The following is a 23,172-nucleotide window of genomic DNA, read 5'->3' as shown; positions in this document are numbered from 1 at the left end:
ATGCTGAAGAAAAAAAAGAGAAAGCACTCCAGAAAACATTGAGGGCCCCTCCCTATAATTCCAATCCCTCAGCATGGCTTGGCTCCAAGGAGGCTGGTAGGAGGGCTGGCACAAGGAGGGGGATATTCAGGCCATGCCCCTTGTCCCCATGACTCCTCCTGGGGATGCTTCCTTGCTCATCCAGGGGCAAGAGGCATTTGCTCTACTGGACACCCATGACACACTCTCAATTTTAAACCCCTGTGCCTTCCCTACTCCCCTCCCCTGAAGTCAAAGATATATCTCAGTTGGGGGATTGTTAATAAGACCATTGTAGCCCATATCTCTCCCTTTTTATCGGAGGGATCGGTGCCTTTCACCCCTTTGCCCTGGTTCCTGAGGCTCCTAGACATTCATCAGGATGTGATGCTCCATAAATTACCAGGCCACTGTTTCATTTGACCCAAGAGGGACCATTTCCTTGTGTCATTAATCCCCAACACCCTTCACTTTTTTTTAAAAATCTCTTTATTTGATAAGTTTTTATTTTCAAAATACATGCAAAGATAGTTTCCAGCATTCACCCTTGCAAAACTTTGTGTTCCACATTTTTTTTCTCCCTTCCTTCCCCCACTCCTCCCCTAGACAGCAAATAATCCAATATAGGTTAAATGTGCAATTCTTCTATCTGTATTTTCACAATTATCAGGCTGCCCAAGAAAAATCAAATGAAAAAGGGAAAAAATGAGAAGGGGAAAAAAAGCAAGCAAGCAACAACAAAGGTTGGGATCCATACCCAGTTCCCACAATCCTCCCTCTGGATACAGATGGCTCTCTCCATCACAAGTCTATTAAAACTGGTCTGAATCACCTTGCTGGTGAAAAGAGCCACTTGCATGAGAGCTAATGATCACATCCTTTTCTTGGTGTTGTTTACAAGGTTCTCTTGTTCTACTCACTTCACTTCTCATCAATTCATGGGAGTCTTTCCAGGAGGTCCACAGAGTCCCTGACACAAATGTCTTGGGAGTGGGGAACAAAAGAGATCCTCACCATACTGGAGGACAGAGTCCTCCAAACCTGAGGAGGACAAGTCATATTTTAATATCTGTGAAAAATAGGATGGTGACTCGTTGACTTCCTGAGGCAGGGCCATCGGGGGATTGTCATCCCTCTCAGTTAAAAGCAAAGAAGAATTGGCTTTCAGGGGTAACTGGGATTGAAAAGAAGGCCCTATAGAGGTTCATCCTATTGATCATTTCTTATAGCACAATAATATTCTTTTTTAAAATTTTATTTATAATTTTTTTCACAATATATATGCATGAGTAATTTTTTTCACAATAATATTCCATAACACTCATACATCATTCCCCAGCTGATGGGCATCCACTCACTTTCCAGTTTCTCGCCACTCCAAAACACCCTCCACTTCTGAGAGTGCCCTCCTTTCCCTTAAACCCCTTCTGACCATGGGACCCTTAAGCAAGTTCCCCCCAGTTTGTGGACTTCAGAGGTTACTGACCAAGGCCAGTTATCAGTGTCCCCCTATGGCTGTGTAGCTGGACTCATCTTAACCCCTGCCTTGCATGTGCAATACCCACTCAGCACTGAGGCCCTGGAGGGAGTCGGCTCCTCCTCAGTGCCTACCTATCTAAGGGTCCCATTATTCTCTGTACTTCCCACATGAACACACCCATTTTCTCATCTGGAAGTCTAGTGGTTGGAGTTGGCAACTTGTGCATGATCCCCAAGCATACCCAGAACAGCTGTCCTCCCAGACCCCCACACTCTGCTTCACCTTGCACCACTGGGGCCATTCTGGGGAGTGCTTTCTTTTCAATCTCAGTTGCCCCTGAAAGCCAATTCTTCTTTGCTTTTATCTGAGAGGGGATGGCCCTGCCTCAGGAAGTCACCGAGTCACCATCCTATTTTTCACAGATATTAAAATACGACGTGTCCTCCTTAGGTTTGGAGGACTCTGTCCTCCTCTAGTGTGGTGAGGATCTCCTTTGCTCCCCCCCCTCCAGTGACATTTCTGTCAGCGACTCTGCAGACCTCCCTAGTGGTTTAGCACCAACAGGCCAGTTGTAGCTAGGGACAAACCTCCATTTGCCTTCCCCTCTGTGAAGTTCCCTGGACATCCCCTCTGTGCCTCCGGCCTTTGCCTAGATTTGAACCTCCCTAGAGCCCTCACTCAGTTTCCTGTACCCATCACCAAACATCAGCTCCGTGCCTTCCTGCCTCTGGCAGGTTATTGACCTCTCCAGATCCCTGACCTCTCAGATATTGCCCTTCCCCTTTATGGACTCCTAAAGGATCCGGAACCTGGGTTCTTAGCTTTTTTTTTTTTTTTCTGGCGCTCAGAAGTCTGATTCTTTGAAGTCTGCCCTCCAACATCCCCCAACTTGAGACCTCCCCAGCTATTCTCTCCCATTGAATCTATCCCTGTGTCAGGGAAAGCTGTTGGTGCACTACCATGGAAAGGTGGTGAAGATTTTCGCCTCATGGGATAATTATACTTAAAACTTTGGGCAACTGGGATGTCTTGCTTCCTCCCTGGGAGGACCTGAAGGAAACCCTCTTGGAGGGAGCAGACGGAGGAAGGAGATTTGGTTGCGCAATAGGGTAACCCCATTCCCACGGAAGTGGCTGAATGTACCCATGGGGTACAACAAGTGGAAGTGGAGGCAGTAGCCAGGGCTTGGGAATTAGGAGAAGGGAAAAAGGATCAATGTCTACAATGCCAGCAGCTATGCTTTTAGGCTTTGGGATTCTGGGGAAACTTTGGGATTTGCTCACCTCCTCAGGGCAGATTAGACTGTTTGCTGTTTCCCAAGGCCTTAGCAGTAATCCAAACTCCAGGGCACAGCCCAGAAAAGGACTTTCATTCACTTGGAGAAGACTGGCTGAGCAAGCAGCTAAAATCCCAGCTTTTACTTTCCAAATTCCCCCAGGCCCAAGTGGCCCAGCAGGAGTCCCTCGGAACTTTCACTTTGCCCCCTAGGTTCGGCCTTAGCTTTCTCTCTGCCCACGCCTGGCAGCCTAATGAAACCATAGCCCCCGCCCAGAAGAGAAAGCTGATTCCAAAGCCAGCTAAGCTTGGGTTGGCTCAAGCGGGCCTGTAGTACTCCCTAAGAAGTCTTCCCTTGGTATGATGGAATATCTTCATTCACTCAACCTGCAAAGTTGGCGGAAGTAGCCCAAACTGGGGTGGGGGTGGGGGTGGGGTCCTAGGGCAGCTGTCACCGCCTCTGAGACGTGTCCTTCTTGCCCCAAGCAAAATGTATGGGAGCCTCTGCCGCCAGCTCGTGGGCAGTTTCCTTTCCTAGATGTAGCCTTTGAAGCCTGGCAGATTGACTTTATTCCATTTCCACCCACCCGTGGTTACAAATATGTTTTGGTTGTGGTCTGTATGTTTTCCCAGTGGGTGGAAGTGTTCCCCTGTCGTACCGCCACAGCTTTTGGGGTGGCAAAAATCCTCCTAGAAAAAAAAACCTCATTCCTTCTTGAGGGGTTCCTCAAAAACTACACAGTAGCAGAGGGCCCCATTCCACAGGAGCTCAATTAGCGAGGCTGCTAGTGTCCTGGCCCATTACCCCCCTCCCCTGTCATCAGAAACGTTTGGAAGAGTTTTGACAATTACTTTATTATTGTTTTCATTTGATATTAATCTTAAGAGCAAAACCTTCCTTGCCAAATTCTCCTGGCCCAAGGCCCTTCTTCCTTTAGCCCTACTAAGCCTCACAGCTAAACCATTTGGTTCCCCTAAGCTCAGGCCCTATGAGATTGTAACAGGACGCTCCATGCTGCTGTCCCCATGGCTGGGAAGCAGAGCAGTTAGCTCCGAGCCTTACCAACTTGTCTCCCAAACCCACCTGAGGGTTAGCTCCTCATCCAACCGGGTGACTCAGTTTACCGGAAATGCTCAATGTGTTTTCAGCTTCCTTGCAACCGCTATCTGACCCAGAAAGCCGTCCCCCCCCAACTGAAAGTGGGCTGAAAGTTGCAGTGACTCTTTAAACAAAACCTTTTCTCTCCTTGCTCCTGTCCTCTCAGCGCCCATGTCTGAGTTCAGGAAAGTAGCCGTTTTCTTCTTTCCCCTTTCACATTGGATGCATCTCAAACTTGTATGCTTTAGGATGTTTATTCTAGTTTTAGTTCCCTGCCTTTGATGGACAGGTGAGGCTGCCCTGCTCCCCCTGAAGCATCCACTCGGGAGCCCCCTAGAACACTTCTCTGAGATGCTCAGATTAAATAATTGGGTGTGTCGTTCAAGGCCCCAACACCTAACCATTGTCCCCCCCCCCCCCATTAGAAGCCTGGATCGTGACCCCCGTGGGAGGGTTCTGTTTCACTGGCCTCCAAAACCTGGTGCTCCTCTCCCAGTGCCAGGCTGCTTCCCAGAGCAGCAGCAGATGGGAAGGGAGCAGCCAGTGGCCCTTCCTGTTATGTCTCTCCTCATTCTCAGAACATGACCATAGGAGGCCCTGGAAGGAAATCTGCTGGGGCGGCCAGGTGGTGCAGTGGATAGAGCACCGGCCCCAGAATCAGGAGAACCGCAATTCAAATTCTGCTCGGACGCTTCCCACAACACTTCCTAACGGTGACCCTGCAAGTCATTTAATCCCATTTGCCTTGCCAACCACCACCACCACCACAAAGGAAATTTACCGAGAACCAATCCCAGGTTTTAGGGTCCCGGGCGTATCAGACCCTCCTCCACAGGCTCCATTTCACTTAGCAGTCTCTCTAAAAAGTCCGAGGCCACATGGGCCCTCCCCTTGGATCACTAAATCCCACGCAGAATCATTCTCCCTTTATTCTGGATTCTAGATGGGCTGCTTTCCTAAATGCCTCATTTGAGTCCTCTGGCCAGCTCCCGCAGCCACGGGGGCATCTCACGCAGGGCAGAAGCCCCCGTAGCCCGTGGAGTGTGGCAACCTGTCCTAACAAATCAGACAGCAGACCTCTGACCTTTTTGTACAAGAAATGCACCTCTCAAGGCATCTTTTCCACTGCTCCATCAGTGTGGGAATCCCGGGAAGGCTTCTTGCTCCATGACATTGCCAGAGCTGAAAAGCCCTGCCTGGAAGCTAGCACCCTTACCTTTGCTGTCGAAGTGCCTCCTGTCACACTTCTCTTCTTCTTAGGGAGCTCTCCACTCCCCTTTCTGGGAAAGTCTCTGTGCTTTTGTCTACACTATGCCCAAATTGTCCCTATTTCCAGGGAAGCACTCCGCTGAGGCTCCTCTCCCTCCATCAGCCACACAGGCTTGCTTTCTTGCCCAGGGCAGCCCTGTTGCCCTCTGGTGGATTCCTGACCGGGACCACTGCCACTCTGGGCACGCCGTACCCCATCTGCCAGGGCCCAGGATCGTACAGGGAAGCTTGTCACCGGCCTCCAAATGCCCTCATCGTATTGCAAAACCGTAGGGTGCTGGCTACCCTAACGGCAGGGGGGAGGGAGGGAGGGGGGAAGGGGGGAGGGCACTGTCATTAAGAGGGAATGTTGTTTCTATGTCAACCAATCCTCTCAAATACAAGAAGACCTTAGTGCTCTAAACAAGAAAGCTGAAGATTTATGGAACAGGGATCAGAACATCTCTGAAGCATGTCTTCCCCTCACGTTTCTTTAATCTACTCTCCTGGTTGCCTGGAAACTTTGGCAGCATAGTCCCTTCTGTCCTTCCTGGTCTGTTGTTTGTCTTCTTTATTTGCCTTGCCATCTGCCTTACCATTCACTTTGTAACTCACTTATTTGTACGTAACACCCAAATCATGTCTCAAATGAATGTCCCTCATCCGTCTTCGGGGTCGTCTCGACCTTCGGTCAGAAGGAAGGAACATGAAAAGGAGTTTGATTTTTGGAATTATTGGTATGGTATATATAATGAAAAGATTAGTAATCTAGATTTCTCCGAGCCCACCATTTCCTCAGCAGACTCTGACTTAAATGATCACCCAGTTCTTCACGCTGCTCCCCTGTGTATATCAAGTGAAGTGAAATCAAAGATTGCAGAACCCATTCCCCAGGCAGAACTTTGGGCCTGCCCCCCACCAAGTAAAGAACTCCAGAATTTGAAATGATCACATAAGAACCGTTCCCATAGGCCTGGAGAACATCCATATTGGCCTGCACTCATGGGCTTGTCATGGGAAACCAATCAAACCCTGGAAATGATTGTATTATAATCCACCTTTCCACTTAGGTTTTGTGTATAAAATCTCTACCTTTCCTGCTCCAGGAAGAGGTCTCCCGCACGGGACGACTTCCAGTTTACAAACTCTATTCCTCACCCTGAAAGTGAGGAGTTAAATTGCTACTGGAGCTCTAAAATGTGTCTCCAGGCCTGCTTTGTGCAGTTCTAGCTCTTTATCATTTAGAGACCGATACAGTACGATTCTGTTAATGGTGCTTACTAAATGACTGTGGCCTGACTGCTAGAAAATTTGTTAAATACTTATGGCAAAGATCTCATGTATTTATCCTGGGTCTGATCCGTTTAGAGGGGACAAGGTAACATTTACTCTTGGAGGAATCTATCTAGTTCTCGGTTTCAGAGATCTGAACTTGTCTTGATGTGGTTCTTTCTGGTTTGAACACTTTGTCTGTGGTCCTGGTGTTTAAACAAATGATTGGCACTCTGGTTTTTGCTTTGACCACTGAGAAGTGGTTCTGGCTCTGGTTTGCTAGCAATGCTGCAGTGGTTTAATCAGGGATCTTTGTCTGGTGTGATTTTGCTTCTGATACTGGGATTTGAGAATACACATCTGGCATAGACCTCAATGTCACAGGGAAGAGTCAGTCCAAAATCACCTGGAGATCTCATTCTTTCTGATTACTGTCTCAGTGATCTGTTTTGCAGTGTTATTGCAGCTGCCAGCAACAAAGCTTTTCTTTGGACTGATAGAAAATTTTTATTTTGATGTATTCAGGGAACTGACTTCTTTCTTTCTTTTCTTTTCTTTGTTTTCTTTCCCTCCCTCCCTCCCTTCCTTCCTTCCTTCTTTCCTTCCTTCTTTCTTTCCTTCCTTCCTTCCTTCCTTCCTTCCTTCCTTCCTTCCTTCTTTCCTTCCTTCCTTCCTTCTTTCCTTCCTTCTTTCCTTCCTTCTTTTCTTCCTTCTTTCTTTCCTTCCTTCCTTCCTTCCTTCTTTTCTTCCTTCTTTCTTTCCTTCCTTCCTTCCTTCCTTCCTTCCTTCCTTCCTTCCTTCCTTCCTTCCTTCCTTCCTTCCTTCCTTCTTTTCTTTTTCTTTCTTTCTTTTTTTTCAAATAATAGCTTTCTATTTTCAAAATATATGCAAAGATAGTTTTCAACATTCACCCTTGCAAAACTTTGAGTTCCAAATTTTTTCTCCCTCTCTTCCCCCATCCCTCCCCTGGACAGCAAGTAATTTATGTTAAACGTGTAATTCTTCTATACATTTTCCCACATTTATCATGCTGCATAAGAAAAATCAGATCAATAAGGAAAAAAAATGAGAAAGCATTTTCACCTTTTTTGTTGTATTTTTTGGGGGGGCTTGCTTTTTTTCTATGTGATCCCCACTCAGTCCCCACAATCCTCTCTCTGGAGGTAGATGGCTCTCTTCTTCACAAGTCTGTTGGAATTGTCCTGAACCATCTCATTGTTGAAAAAAGCCACTTCCTGTCAGAGTTGATCATGAAATAATCTCGTCGTTGCTGTGTACAATGTTCTCTTGACTGTACTCATTTCACTGGACATCAGTTCATGTAAGTCTCTCCAGGTCATCCTGTTAGTTGCTTCTTACAGAACAATAATATTCCATAACATTCACATAGCATAACTTATTCAGCCATTCTTCAACTGATTGGCATTCACTCGGTTTCCAGTTCCTTGCCACTACAAAAAGGTCGCCACAAACATTTTTGCACATGGAGGTCCTTTTCCCTTTTTTATGATCTCTTTGGGATACAGACTCCCTGCTGGGTCAAAGGATATGCAGAGGTTGATAGCACTTTGGGCATAGTTCCAAATTGCTCCCCAGAATGGTTGGATCAGTTCACAACTCTATCAGTGATGTATCAGTGTCCCAGTTTTCCCACATCTTCTCCAACATTCATCATTATCTTTTCCTGTCATCTTAGCCAATTTGAGAGATGTGTGGTGGTACTTTAGAGTCATCTTAATTTGCATTTCTCCAATCAATAGTGATTGAGAGCATTTTTTTTTCAAATGAATAGAAATGGTTTTAAATTCTTCATCTGAAAATTGTCAGTTCATATCTTTTGAGCCTTTATCAGCTGGAGAATGGCTTATATTCTTATAAATTTGAGTCAATTCTCTGTTTCTAAAAATGAGACCTTTATCAGAACCCTTGGATATACACATTTCCCCTTAGTTTTCTGCTTCCCTTCTAATCTTGGCTACATTGGTTTTGTTAGTACAAAATCTTTTAAATTTAATATAATCAAATTATCTATTTTGCATGTCATAATGTTCTCTAGTTCTTTTTTGGCCATAAATTCCTTCCTTCTCTAGAGATCTGAGAGGTAGACTATCCCTTGTTTTCTTAATTTGTTTATAGTATCACCCCGTATGTCTAAATCATGAACCCTGACCTTATCTTGGTATAGAGTATTTGGAATTGATCAGTGCCTAGTTTCTGCCATACTGTTTTCCAATTTTCCCAGAAATTTTTGTCAAAGAGTGAGTTCTTATCCCAGAAGCTGGGTTCTTTGGGTTTATCAAACATTAGATTACCATAGTCATTGACTGTTTTGTCCTGTGAACCTAACCTTTTCCACAGATCAATTACTCTATTTCTTAGCCAGTACCAAATGGTTTTGATAACCTCTGCTTTATAATACTATGTTTAGGTCTGATACAGCTAGGTCATCTTCATTTGCATTTTTTCTTTAGTTTTTTTGAAACTCTTGGCCCTTTGTTCTTCCAGATGAACTTTGTTGTTATTTTTTCTAGGTCTATAAAGTAATTTCTTGGAAGTTTGATTGGGATGGCATTGAATAAGTAGATTAATTCAGGTAGAATTGTTGTTTTTTATTATGTTTTGTTTTTATTATGTTATGTTTTATTATATGAGCACTTGATATTCTCCCAGTTGTTTAGATCTAACTTTGTGTGGAAAATGTTTTATAATTGTGTTTGTATAGTTCCTGATTTTGTCTTGGCAGACAGACTCCCAAATATATATATTTTTTATTATCTACAGTTATTTTAAATGAAATTTCTCCTTGTATCTCTTGCTGCTGTTGCTGTTGGTAACTTATAGAAATGCTGATGATTGATGTGGATTTATTTTGTACTCTGCAGCTTTGCTAAAGTTGTGAATTGTTTTCTATGTGTTTTTTAGTTGATTCTCTAAGTATACTATTATATCATCTACAAAGTGATCATTTGCTTTCCTCATTACCTACTCTAAGTCCTTTAATTTCTTTTTCTTCTCTTATCAACAAAGCTACCATTTCTAATACAGTCTTATTTGGAGTGCTTCTAGTTTATCCCCATTTACATATGGTGCTTGCTAATGGTTTCAGGTATTTATTATTGCTTTAATTTCCTCTTCTAATATTGTATTTACCTCTTTGACTTCTTTCTTATTTTGTGGTTTGATTTATCTAGTTTTGATACACCAAGGTTGAGACCCTCCCATCCCTAGTATATTTTGCTGTCTATTTCTTCTTGCAGCTCTCTTAATTACTGATGCTTATACTACTTGGTGTATATATATATATTTAGTACTGATATTGCTTCATTATCTGTGGTCTCCTTTGGCAAAATACAGTTTCCTTCCTTAACTCTTTTAATTAGATCAGTTTTTGCTTTAGCAAGATACAGTTTTCTTCCTTATCTCTGTTAATTAGATGGATTTTTGCTTTTGCTTGATCTGAGATTAGGATGGCTGCCCCTGCTCTTTATTTATTTATTTATTTATTTATTTTTATTTCACCTGAAGAATAATAGATTCTGCTCCAGCCTTTTACCTTTACTTTGTATGTATCATTCTGCTTTAAATGTGTTTCTTGTAAACAAGATATTGTGGGATTCTGGCTTTTAATCCTGTCTGCTATCCGCTTGTTTTATGGGACAGTTCATGTCATTCACATTCCCTGTTAAAATTACTAACTGTATCCTTCCATCTTATTTTCCCAAGTTATAGCTTTCTCTTTCCTTTTGGGAACTGGTTTCAATGATTCTTACCTGATAAAATTTCCTTCCAAAATAATTTCACTTTTGGATCCTCCAAATTTTTGATCCAATGATTCCTGGCTTTTTAAAAATTAAAATGTATAAAATAAAAATTAAAATGTATTAAAATGCTTAAACTTAAATACAAAATAGAAAAAGAAAAAAAATGCATGTGCATAGCAGACCAAAAGAGAGAATATGAAATATAAAGCAATAAATTTCCATTTCAAAAAAGTCTCTAAGTATATATAAACCTATACAATAAGTTCAGAGCTGTCCTTCTTGTCTTTGCTTCCTTGTAGATTTTTTTTTTGTTCCCTGCTGTGCACTTATGACTATTCTTTTTCACTTTTCTTTCCCCCCCCTCTCCCCAGCATGCTACAATTATGGTCGGATATATATATATACACACACACACACACACACACACACACACACACACACACACACACAAACATATACACAGATATCTATAATCATACACATTTATACATGTTTATGCATCTGTGTAATACCCATATTATGTTTGCTTGTTCTTTGTTTCTCTGAAGGTGGATAACATCATCTTTCTTAAGTTTTTCCATACTTTTCTAAATCCCCCAACTCATCATTTCCTACACCACAGCAATATTACAATTTCATACTGTGTAGTTATTTTAAATGGTATAAAATAATATTGAATGATATGGTTGACTAGTATAGTTTCCTTATTTTTCTCTTTTGAGTGAATCTACTTTAGCTTTGACTTTGCATATATTTTGAAAATAAAAAGCAAAATAAATTTTTAAAAAATTTCCTTTCCAAGGGAAGAAAAGAATCTGTGTAATGACTGAGTTACATACAAAAAGTATTCGGACTTTTTTTTTTTTTAAACAGTTTTCTGTCCTTGAGAGGGATAGATTAATTGTTTTAGTGTAGGGAAAGAAGATGACTTCACTGTGTGAAAATGCTAAAAAAGCTTTAAAGTAGGAAAAATCAAAAGGAAGGGATTTATAATCAGCAGTTTATAAACTCAGTCTTTGAGAACCATCTTAGTCTTGTTTCAATCAGGAAGCAATTTTAATATAGCAAAATTTAATTTCAGGAAAATGTTTTACTTTACCACAATATTTTTGTCTGTGAATGATTTAACAGAAGTTAATCATTTAGGTAAATTAGAAGCAGTATGCACGGTATGAATGTGAGGCAAAATGAGAGAGCAGTGAGAAGTATAGTTTGTATTTATGGAAAGAGGTTTGAAGAGGGTTTTTGTTTGTTTGTTTGTTTTGTTTTGTTTTGTTTAATCTCATTGTGAGAGGAGGATAAGGAATTTTAAATATTTGGCAGAATTTACTTGTAAATCCATGTGGTCCTGATTTTTTTTTTTTTTCCCTTTAGAAGCTCATTTATAGCCTGTTGAATTTCTTTTTTCTAAAATAGGTTTATTTAGATATTCGATTTCTTTTTCTTTTAATCTAGGCAGTTTATATTTTTGTAAGTATGTCTATTTCACTTAAGTTTGTAAATTTATTGGCATATAATTAGGTAAAATAACTCTTAATAATTCCTTTGGTTTCTTCTTCATTAGTGGCATATTTACTCTTTTCATTTTTGATACTAGTGATTTGTTTTTCTCCTCTTTTTTTTTAATCATGTTAACCAATAGCTTATCTCTTTATTTCATTTTATTATTGTTATGTACAAAACCAGCTCTTATTATTTTTTATTTATTTAATTTATTATCTATTATTTGTATTTATTATATAAGTTAATATATTTCATTAATCAGTAAACTAATCATTAATTAATTAATGATCAGTTGTTCACAATATAGATCAATTTTTAATTTAAATTAATAAACAATTAAATATTAAAAATTTTAGCTAATTAATAATTGATATTTTATTATATACAATAATTTATTGTTTAATAATAAAATTATTTTTTAATTGAGTGGTTTTTGTTTTTATTTTTACCGTTCTGAATTTATGGTCACTCTTTATTTCAAATTCTTAACTTAAGCAGCTAGGAAAATCAGTCCTCAGGCTTCCCATCCATTCCTTTTTTAATAAGTGTTTATTCATGTATAGCATCAGGTCTGCACAGGGTTACAATCTTTTTTAGGTGATCTGGTGATAGTTATATATCTGTATTTTTTTTTCTCTCTGTCCCCTTAAAGGAAGGAGAGAACAAAGATGGAGTGTGATAAAATATGTAAAAGTTTTAAGTTTTATTTAAATTTTTATGGACTTAACTTTGAGAAATAGAACAAGAGAAAACCTTTTCACTGACAACTAAAATATATGATTGACTTTTAAATATTTCTTTTTTGTTTTATTGTTTAATATTTAATATTTCATTTTCTCCAGTTACATGTAAAACATTTTTTTACATTTGTTTTTGAAACTTTGATTTCCAGATTCTCTCCTTTCCTCCCTATCCCACCCCCCATTAAGAAGGCACATGTGAAGTTATGTAAAACATTTCTATAAAAGTCACATTGTGAAAGAAAACATAGATTCCCCCTCCTCCTCCAAATAACCCTCAATAAAAATAAAGTAAGGGAAATAAAAAAGAGTATGTTTTCATCTGTATCCAGACACAATCAGTTCTTTCTCTGGATATGGAGAGCATTTTTTCATATAGTCTTTCAGAGCAGTCCTGGATCATTTTATTACTGAGAAAAGCAGTCATTCATAGCTGCTGGTCAGACAGCAGTGTTCCTACTTTGTACTGCAAAACATTTCACTTTTCTTGAGTTCATGGAAGACTTTGCAGGTTTTTTTCTGAGAGCATTCTACTCCTCATTTCACAGAAAACAATAATATTGCATCACAATCATACACCACAGTTTATTCAGCCATTACCCAAGTGATGAGCATCCCCCTCAATTTCCAATTCTTTGCCCTGAGAAGAGAGCTGCTATAAATATTTTTGTAAATATAGGTCCTTCTCCTTAAAAAAAAAAAAATCTCTTTTGGGAAAATAATGCATGATTTTAGAGCCCTGTGGACATAGTTGATATCTTTTGTTCATTTATCATTTGGGGAATGGTTCTTTCTTTCTTTTATAAATTTAACTCAGTTCCTTATGCATTTGAGAACTGAGGATTTCATCAGAGAAACTTGCTTCAAAATTATTTTCCCAATGACGATTACTTTTATTTCCCCCATGGATTCTACCCTCTCTCCTTTCACCCTGACCCACGTCAAAAGTGTTTTGCTACTGACTACCTCTTCCCCTCAACTTTCAAATATTTTCATTAAAAACAAGTGATAAAAGTAAAAACGAAAGTGACATTCTTGGGGAAATGTTTTTAATATTTCTTTTGATACGGAAGGTAGTAAAGAACAAGATTGGAAAAGTAGAGCAAAGTGCTGCACTTCTGTCAGGTCCAATTAAATAAGCACACTAGAATTAATATCATCATATTAATAAATTAATATAGGAAGAGGGAAGGTCAATTTCAAGACGTGCTTTAGGTTTCGCCAATTTGTATCTCTTAGCACTAGCAGGTTTTAGTAGCATTGCTTAGGTCACTTAGTTATGAGACATGTGGACCTGCTCTTCGAGATCTATAGGGGAATATGTTCCCCTACCATTCTTTCTCCTTTCCTTGTTCATTGTGTGAGAGATTCTGGCTCCATTGTAAAGGTTATAAAACAAATGATTTCTTTGCCTTTTGGACATAATTGGCAACTCCATAAGCTTGGGTAGAGTTCTGATCAATATTCATTTTTTTTTTTGTTTGTTTGTTTGTTTGTTTTTGAGTTTTGAACTTGTATGTCGGCTGGGAAAAAACCAAAACAAAACAAGCCAAATTTGAAACTTTTAAGAGCCCCACTGGCTTTTGCCTAGTTTGGCCACCACGAAGTCAGGGTAACAATTTTCCCAAATCACTGCACTCCTTCCCCTTATTGCTCTTACTCCCACCCCCCCACCCCCACGCCGGGTCCTCACCACAGCCCCTGTCGGGTTCCCCTCCTCCCCCCTGAAGGGGGTAGGGTGGGAAAGAGATCTTTTTCCAGCCCTAGCTGAAGGCAAGTCCGGGGAGAGCCCCTTGCTTGCAAGCCTCACTTTGGCCAGGATGATTCTGGGGGTCCCCCCCTCCCGCCATGCTTGAATTTGAGGTCAGAGGCAGAAAAGGCGCCAGAATCTTTAACTTTGCTGCTCCTTCACCTTGATATTAACCTTATTTGCGCAAGCTGGTGCATGTTACTGTGTAGACCTGTCCTACATTGAGTGGGAAGGTGGGCCCAGGACTGGGGAGCCCTAAGTTTTCCCACTACAGACTAATAAAGCGGCCTATTAGGGATCGAAGCACCAGCTCAGCGTCCACTGCCCCCTCCCTCACTTCTTTCCCCAAGTTTGTTTGGCTACGCCCTGCCTCTGGGCCATCCCCCACCCCAGAACTTCGGGCTACGCAAGCAGCCCTGTATGAGCGGGAACTTAAGGCTCCGCCCCCTGGCTTTCCGTGCGCAGTCGTGAGCTGGCAGTGCTAGGGTACAGACCTCCGCCTCGTGCTCCCGGAGCTCGCCAGGTGGTTCTCCGCAGCCCTTGCCTGGTCCGGTACGCGGACCTTAGTTTTTTGGTCGCTGTCTTTTCTGAAGGTCCTTTGGGGGGCCTTCACTTCGCCCAGTTATGGAAGAAAACGAACCACAACCCGGGCCGTCAAGACCCAGGTAAATTGATGGGGAGGGAGGCAGGCCGAGGGACCCGCGGGCGTGGGTCTTGTGCCAAGGGGTGCCCAGCGGGCATTGGGGCCGAGCCGAGGCAGAACGGGGTCCGGCCCTCCAGAATTTCTGAAGCTTTTCTGCCCCGTTCTACCCTCAACCCCCTGCATGGGAGGCGATGGCGGAATCACCTTATGGGATATTATATTATATTATATTATATTATATTATATTATATTATATTATATTATATATGTTATATATGCTAATTTTAATTTTTGCCACCATCCCGGGAGGTTGGGTCTAGTATGTCTCCCATGTTGCGGTTGCCCTAAATCGTCATAATAAGCAGGGACGCCAGAGACTTCAAGTCTCGTGCCCTACCCACCGTAAGACCTAGCGGCTCCTAAGCAACTAATCCAAAGCTTAGCCCATTTTGCAGAAGAGAGTGAGGGGAGGGTGCTAGAGGGCAGTCTGGAAAACCCAAATTCAAATCCAGCCTCAAACGCTTCTTGGGGAGGGGGGGGCGGTAATCGTCAGCAAGTCACTTAAAAATCTCTATTTGGCTCAGTTTCCTCTATTGTAAAATAAGAATAAATAATATATAAAAATCAATGTATATTTATATATCAATAAGATATATAAAAATAAATATATATTTATATATAAATAAGATATAAAAATAGCTATTTATATATAAATAAAATATAAAAATCAATATATATTTATATATGATATATAAAAACAAATAGATATTTATATATAAGATATATAAAGATCAATGTATATTTATATATAAATAAGATACATAATAATAAATAGATATTTATATATAAATAAGATATATAAAAATCAATGTATATTTATATATATATGATACATAAATATCAATATATAAATAAGATATATAAAATAAATATATATTTATATATAAATAAGATATATAAAAATAAATGTATATTTATATATAAATAAGATATATAAAAATAAATAAATATTTATATAAAAATCAATGTATATTTATATATAAATAAGATAAATAAGAATAAATATATTTATATATAAATAAGATATATAAAATAAATATATATTTATATATAAATAATATATTAAAAATAAATATTTATATATAAATAAGACATATTAAAAATAAACATATATTTATATATAAATAAAATATAAAAAAAGATTTATATATAAAATATATAAAAAGATTTATATATAAATAAAAAATATAAAAATAAATATATATAATATATAAATATAATATATAAACATACAAAATATATAATATATACAAATGAAGAATAATAGCATCGTCATCATAATCAGGATAATTAAGGATAATGGGGATAATATTTGGAAACAATGCTTAGCATAGTGGGCTGTATAAATGGTTATTGCTATCCCTTTGAATGGTTTTCTAGTACATGAGCTAGAATTTGAGGCCAGTTTAGGGACCTGGAGCCCATGCTCCTGGAGTAATACTTTTTTTCCTTTAGTCCTCTCTCCATTAGTCTCCTCCCCAACACCCTCCTCCTGTTCCACTCTTCCTTCTCGGCTCCCCGCCATGTGCTCTTTCCCCAGCTCCCCGCCATGTGCTCTTCCCCACTCCTCACCATGTGCTCTTTCCCCAGCTCCCTGCCATGTGCTCTTCCCCGCTCCCCGCCATGTGCTCTTTCCCCAGCTCTCTGCCATGTGCTCTTCCCCGCTCCCCGCCATGTGCTCTTTCCCCAGCTCCCCGCCATGTGCTCTTCCCCGCTCCCTGCCATGTGCTCTTTCCCCACTCCTTACTATGTGCTCTTTCCCCAGCTCCCTGCCATGTGCTCTTTCCCCATTCCCCGCCATGTGCTCTTCCCCGCTCCCCGCCATGTGCTCGCTCCTCGCCATGTGCTCTTCCCCACTCCCTGCCATGTGTTTTTCCTGTTCCCTGCCATGTGCTCTTTCCCCATTCCCCGCCATGTGCTCTTCCCCGCTCCCCGCCATGTGCTCGCTCCTCGCCATGTGCTCTTCCCCACTCCCTGCCATGTGTTTTTCCGGTTCCCTGCCATGTGCTCTTTCCCCAGCTCCCCACCATGTGCTCTTCCCCATTCCCCGCCATGTGCTCGCTCCTCGCCATGTGCTCTTCCCCATTCCCCGCCATGTGCTCGCTCCTCGCCATGTGCTCTTCCCCAGCTCCCTGTCTAGTGTTCTGCCCCAGTTCCTTGTCCTGTATTCTAGCCCCGCCCCCTCCCAGGGTTTTTCCACTGTTCCCCTTCCCCAGGTTCTACCCTCGCTCCCTTTCCCATATTTTCCCCCCTGCCCCCATGTTCTTCCCCCACTCCCTTCCCTGCTACTATTCCTCCTCTCCTCCCTGCTCTCTTCCCCGTGTTCTATCCTCTGTTACCTGCCCAACCCCACTGTTCTTCCCCCCCCTCCCCTTCCTCATGTTCTACCCTCGCTCCCCTTCCCTGTGTTCTTCCCTGCTCTCTTCCCCGTATTCTATCCCTTACTCCCTGCCCACCCCCAGTGTTCTTCCCCTGTTCCCTTCCCCATGTTCTTAATCGTTCCCTGCCATGTGTTGTTTTCCGCTCCCTGCCATGTGTTTTTCTCGTTCCGTACTATGTGTTCTTACCCCACTCCCTGCCATGTGCTCTTCCCCTCTCCCTGCCATGTGTTCTTCCCCGCTCCTTTCCGCGTCCCTTCCCTGTGTTCTTACTTGCTCCCTGCCATGTGCTCTTCCCCTCTCCCTGCCATGTGTTGTTCTCTGCTCCCTGCCATGTGTTTTTCTCGTTCTGTACTGTGTTCTTGCTTACTCTCTGCCATGTGTTCTTCCCCGCTCCCTGCCATGTGTTCCCTGCCATGTGTTCTTCTCCACTCTCTGCCATTTTCCCGTTCCCTGCCATGTGTTCTTGCCTGCTCCCTACCATGTGTTCTTTCCCAGCTCCCTAAGCAGGTTCTTCCCCGCTCCCTGCGATGTATTCTTGTCGCGCTCCCTTCCCTGGGTTCTTCCCCATTCCTTCCCTGGGTTCTTATTCCTCCCTGCCATGAGTTCTTGCCCTTGCTCCCTGTCCCGTTTTCTTCCCCAATTCCCTGTCCAGTGTTCTTCCCTGCTCCCTACCATGTGGTCTTGCCCTGCTCCCTACTATGTGTTCTTATCCCTCTCCTGTGTTCTTACCTCCCTCCTTTTCCTGCTCCCTTCTCCTCCCCTTCCTTGTTGTCCCTCACCTTCCCTGGTGCCTTTCCCCTTCCCTGCTGCCCTTCCCTGCACCTCCTCTCCCTCCCTGCTCTCTTCTGTGTTCTTCCCCCTGCTCCCTTCCCTGTGTTCTTCCCCCCTCCCTTCCCCATGCTTCCCCCCCCCCTTCCCGTTCCTCCTTCCCTCGGGCTTCCCGTTCCTCCTTCCCTCGGGCTTCCCGTTCCTCCTTCCCTCGGGCTTCCCGTTCCTCCTTCCCTCGGGCTTCCCGTTCCTCCTTCACTGGCGCTTCCCGTTCCTCCTTCACTGGCGCTTCCCGTACCTCCTTCCCTCGGGCTTCCCGTTCCTCCTTCACTGGCGCTTCCCGTTCCTCCTTCACTGGCGCTTCCCGTTCCTCCTTCACTGGCGCTTCCCGTTCCTCCTTCCCTCGGGCTTCCCGTTCCTCCTTCACTGGCGCTTCCCGTACCTCCTTCACTCGCGCTTCCCGTTCCTCCTTCCCTCGGGCTTCCCGTTCCTCCTTCCCTCGGGCTTCCCGTTCCTCCTTCCCTCGGGCTTCCCGTTCCTCCTTCCCTCGGGCTTCCCGTTCCTCCTTCCCTCGGGCTTCCCGTTCCTCCTTCCCTCGGGCTTCCCGTTCCTCCTTCCCTCGGGCTTCCCGTTCCTCCTTCACTGGCGCTTCCCGTTCCTCCTTCACTGGCGCTTCCCGTACCTCCTTCCCTCGGGCTTCCCGTTCCTCCTTCACTGGCGCTTCCCGTTCCTCCTTCACTGGCGCTTCCCGTTCCTCCTTCACTGGCGCTTCCCGTACCTCCTTCCCTCGGGCTTCCCGTTCCTCCTTCACTGGCGCTTCCCGTACCTCCTTCACTGGCGCTTCCCGTTCCTCCTTCACTCACGCTTCCCGTTCCTCCTTCACTCGGGCTTCCCGTTCCTCCTTCCCTCGGGCTTCCCGTTCCTCCTTCACTGGCGCTTCCCGTACCTCCTTCACTGGCGCTTCCCGTTCCTCCTTCACTCACGCTTCCCGTTCCTCCTTCACTCGGGCTTCCCGTTCCTCCTTCCCTCGGGCTTCCCGTTCCTCCTTCACTGGCGCTTCCCGTTCCTCCTTCCCTCGGGCTTCCCGTTCCTCCTTCACTCACGCTTCCCGTTCCTCCTTCACTCGGGCTTCCTGTTCCTCCTTCACTCACGCTTCCCGTTCCTCCTTCACTGGCGCTTCCCGTTCCTCCTTCCCTCGGGCTTCCCGTTCCTCCTTCACTGGCGCTTCCCGTACCTCCTTCACTGGCGCTTCCCGTTCCTCCTTCCCTCGGGCTTCCCGTTCCTCCTTCCCTCGGGCTTCCCGTTCCTCCTTCACTGGCGCTTCCCGTTCCTCCTTCACTCACGCTTCCCGTACCTCCTTCACTGGCACTTCCCGTTCCTCCTTCCCTCGGGCTTCCCGTTCCTCCTTCCCTCGGGCTTCCCGTTCCTCCTTCCCTCGGGCTTCCCGTTCCTCCTTCCCTCGGGCTTCCCGTTCCTCCTTCCCTCGGGCTTCCCGTACCTCCTTCACTGGCACTTCCCGTTCCTCCTTCACTCGGGCTTCCTGTTCCTCCTTCCCTCGGGCTTCCCGTTCCTCCTTCACTGGCGCCTCCCGTTCCTCCTTCCCTCAGGCTTCTAGCAGCCCTTCCCTCTCCTTCCCTCCCCCCTTCCTCCCTCTCCCTTCCCCCTTGCCCCTCCTCCACTTAAATTTGCTCTTCTTCCTTCCTCCTTCTCAGTCTTCCTCATCCCTGTCTTCCCTCCTCCCCTTCCCTTTCCCCTTCTCCCCTTGTGTACCTCTCCCTCCCTTCTTCTTGCCCTTCTTTTCCTACTCTTCTTCCTCCTCTCTCCCTGCCCTCCTCTCCCTTTCCACTCCTCCCCTTTTCCTTGATCCTCCCTGTCTTCTCCCTCTTTGCCCCTCTTTCATCTCTCCCTCCCAACTCCTTGCCCCTCCCTCTCTATTCTTTACTCACTCCTCCTTCCCCTCCTCTCTTACCCTTCCCCCCCTCCTTGTTCCTCCCCTTCTTCTTCCACTTCTCACCCCCTTCCTCCCCTTCCCCCTTTACCTCCCCTTCTACTCTTGCCCTTTCTGATCCTTCCTCTCCCCTATCTTTCCTCCCCTTCTCTTTTCCCCTGTCCGCTCTCCTTTCCTCCTCCTTTCTGCTTTCTCCCTTTATCCTGTACTGCTGTGTTTCCCCCCCCACCCCCAATTTCCCGGGCTCTTCTATTTACTGTGGGTCAGTGCCAGAATGTGTACTTCCTGGGATTTTCAGCGATGTTTGGCCAGCGCTGCTCTTTCTCCTAGCTCTGGACACCGGTTCCTCTCTTCCTCTTCCTAGGATAGTGCTTCCCCTGCCTGCTTTTCTAAACTTGGCTTAGAAATGGCGTTAAGAGCACCGTTGTTGCTTTAGTCCCAGGGAATACTATTGGACCACAGATGGCGAGGATGAAGTTTTTCAGGTGGTGTTTCTAGTATGGTGTAGACCATGAGAAGTCACGGTCTTCAGGAAATACTGTACAGCCAAGGGAACGTAGGGAGCCAAGCCCAGTCTTCATTCTGCTCCCTTACCTAACTGAGCCTAACGGGATTTATATGTACATATCTGTGTAGACACACGCACACATGCATATAGGCCAAAGATCCATTTAAAGACTGGTTTCTAAATAGCTTAGTTCTTTCTGTGGCAATCTTCTGGATCCAGAAGAATGGATTGGCCTGTGGGATTCAACAAGGATTATGGTGGAACCAAGGATGGGCTTGGGCATCTAGTTCCTCTCTGAACTGTTGATCATCTGCAGGCAGACATCATTTTTATCCTAAAGTATCTCTGAGACAGAAGCACCTTGGGGTTTTTTTGGCTGTCCCAGTGACCAGGAACCAGCCAGGATATCTAAGGGCCCTTTTGGCTGTAGTAGTTCACTTGAACCTACCTCTTCTTGGCCAAAGACAGTTTATATTCCTTATCTTTTCCTAAATACTGTCTAGAATTCTCTTCCTCCTGGACATCTTTTCTCACAGATTATAAAGATTACAGACCCTGAACTCTCTGTCCACTTTTAAGAACCCCTGTTCTGGTCTAGAGAACGGGGGAGCCTTGAAGGCAGGCACTCTTATTTGCTTTTGTATTCCTAGTGCTTACTGAAGAGCTCTGGCCCGTTGGCTTCTGGGAAGTATTTGGTGATGTATGCCACCTCCCAGTGCTTAGCCAGGAGGCCCCATCTCTGGTGCTGGGAAAGTTCTTCATCACGCAAGGCTTTGAGATGAACATTCAAGTTAGCACAGAATTCTGATCACATGATGTGAAAAAGCTTTGTATAGAAAAGCAAAACCTCAGCCTGGCCTTTAATTCCCAGGTTCCTGTAGCCTTGTTCCCTGACATTTGTCCAGGGACATTGAACAGGAGCCCTCCTGTGGAGGGAGCAACAAATGGGTCAGGCTTAAAGACCCAGTGCACAAAAGCAGACAAACAAGTAGTAGAGCTAGAAAGCCCAGGCCTGGAGTTCCACTGCCAGGATTTGAACCCCAAGACAATAACAAATGTCCCTCCCTTCTTAAATAAGGGAGTAACATGGTCCAAGCGGCGCTGTGGGTGTTCCATAACCTTTACATAAGCAGCCAGGAATCCTTTTAGGCGGCCTTCTTACAGAATGCTGTAATAATAACCGTTATTATCGGTTCTGAATTATTGAATTATTATCAAGCTTCCTCAAGCCAAAGCTGCTCTTCATTGGAAGTGATCAATAGGTTTCAGAGACTTTCAGCAAAATACTAAGCCATCTGTGACAGTGTCTGTAATAAACAATTCAAGGCCCCAGGGTGACCGGCCAGGTCCTCTGAAGTTCTTTACCGGCCACAGGGGAGGAAACCTGTCCATTCTAGGTGGTCTTCATGTGAATTAGACTTTTTTAAGCACCTCCAAATCCAATGGAGGGCAAATTGGAAATCCATAAGGAGAACCTGGATTCAGCAGATCCGAGTACTTGCGGATTGTTTTACAATAAGCCAGCTTTTCTCCACCTAAAGTTTCAGAAGGAAAATCTTCTGTGCCATCATGTCCGGGAGTTCAGATCTTGTTTATTTCGTGATGACATGGGGGACCTTAGCTGTACAATGCAGGCCACTGGGTGGTATCTGCTCACCTGCCACTTGTCATTTCCTTGGCCATCTTGGGGATCTAGAAGTAATTGGCACCGGACACAGTCATCACGCCAGGGCACTAATTAAAGCAGTTCTTTCTGACAGTGGGGGAGGGGGACAGAGGGAAAAGGTATGACTCTCCCTGGTCTCATTCAAGGAACCCAACATTCTGTACCTGCTTCTGCTGAGGAAATGCTTCATCTCCAAAAAGCATGTCAGGCAGTCCCACGGTAACCCACCCCATTCTGGGGGTAGGTGACTTTGGGCCTCGGCCCCGGCACATGAGACCCGCCTTAGCGTCTCTGTCCAAAACCTTGCCGACTGTGGCACGCCAGGCCAGGGAGACTGACTGGCCCTGAGTCCCTGAAGTCAAAGAGCTAAAAGCTTTGAGTAGAATTTGCGTGGCCTGCTGGGGCGGCACAAGACAGTTCAGTGGCTCGGGGTGCAGGCAGTGTCCATAGGTGGCGTCCCACTGAGGCCCATCACTGAACCACTCTAAGAAAGCTGTTAAAGAATCGCAGATGAGAAAATGCAATTGAAGGTTTAGTTCCTTTCCATCTTCTACAAAATTCTAGAACTTTAAGTGTTATGTTCTGAGCAGTTAGAAGTCCCTGCCTCCTTTCTAGGAGCCAGGCCATATGGTTTCCACTAAAAATAAATCAGAAATCTTAGAATTGAGAGTTGCCAGAAATCCTAGAGGTCAGCTAATTCAACCCCTTTGTTTTCATGCCGTACTAACTTCCTTTCCTTGTTTTTTCCCCCAACAGGGTGATCTAGATTATCTCTCTAGCATTTCTGGATTCCAACAAGGCATTCAACAGGGGCTCTTGTGGGGCCCTGTAGAAAAGCTAGAGAGATGTTTGCTAGAGAGTTCAGTTAGTCTGCTCGGTATCTGCTTGAGTTAACTGCTAGCTCTGAGTCTCTGGCTCCAGGGCTCCGTCCTCAGCCCTGTTCTGTTGGACATTTCTGTCAAGGCAGGAAAGCAGGAAAGGAAATTAGATGATCGAATGCTCACACAAAAAGGCCTTGATGGGCCTGGGTGATGACCCAAACCCAATTGGGT

General features: G+C 44.2%; 1 protein-coding gene across 6 annotated transcripts in view; it reads left to right on the top strand.

The window, feature by feature from the left end:
- The window catches only part of LOC141548711 (speedy protein E4A-like), a 35,835-nt gene that overhangs the window by 7,000 nt on the left and 5,663 nt on the right, over positions 1–23,172 (top strand). The gene's annotated exons all lie outside the window — the stretch shown is intronic.

This window comes from Sminthopsis crassicaudata, chromosome X, assembly GCF_048593235.1.
Source record: "Sminthopsis crassicaudata isolate SCR6 chromosome X, ASM4859323v1, whole genome shotgun sequence".
NCBI classification, from domain to species: domain Eukaryota; kingdom Metazoa; phylum Chordata; class Mammalia; order Dasyuromorphia; family Dasyuridae; genus Sminthopsis; species Sminthopsis crassicaudata.
The sequence above is the reverse complement of the archived record's forward strand: the minus strand, read 5'-3'. Positions and strand labels throughout refer to the sequence as shown.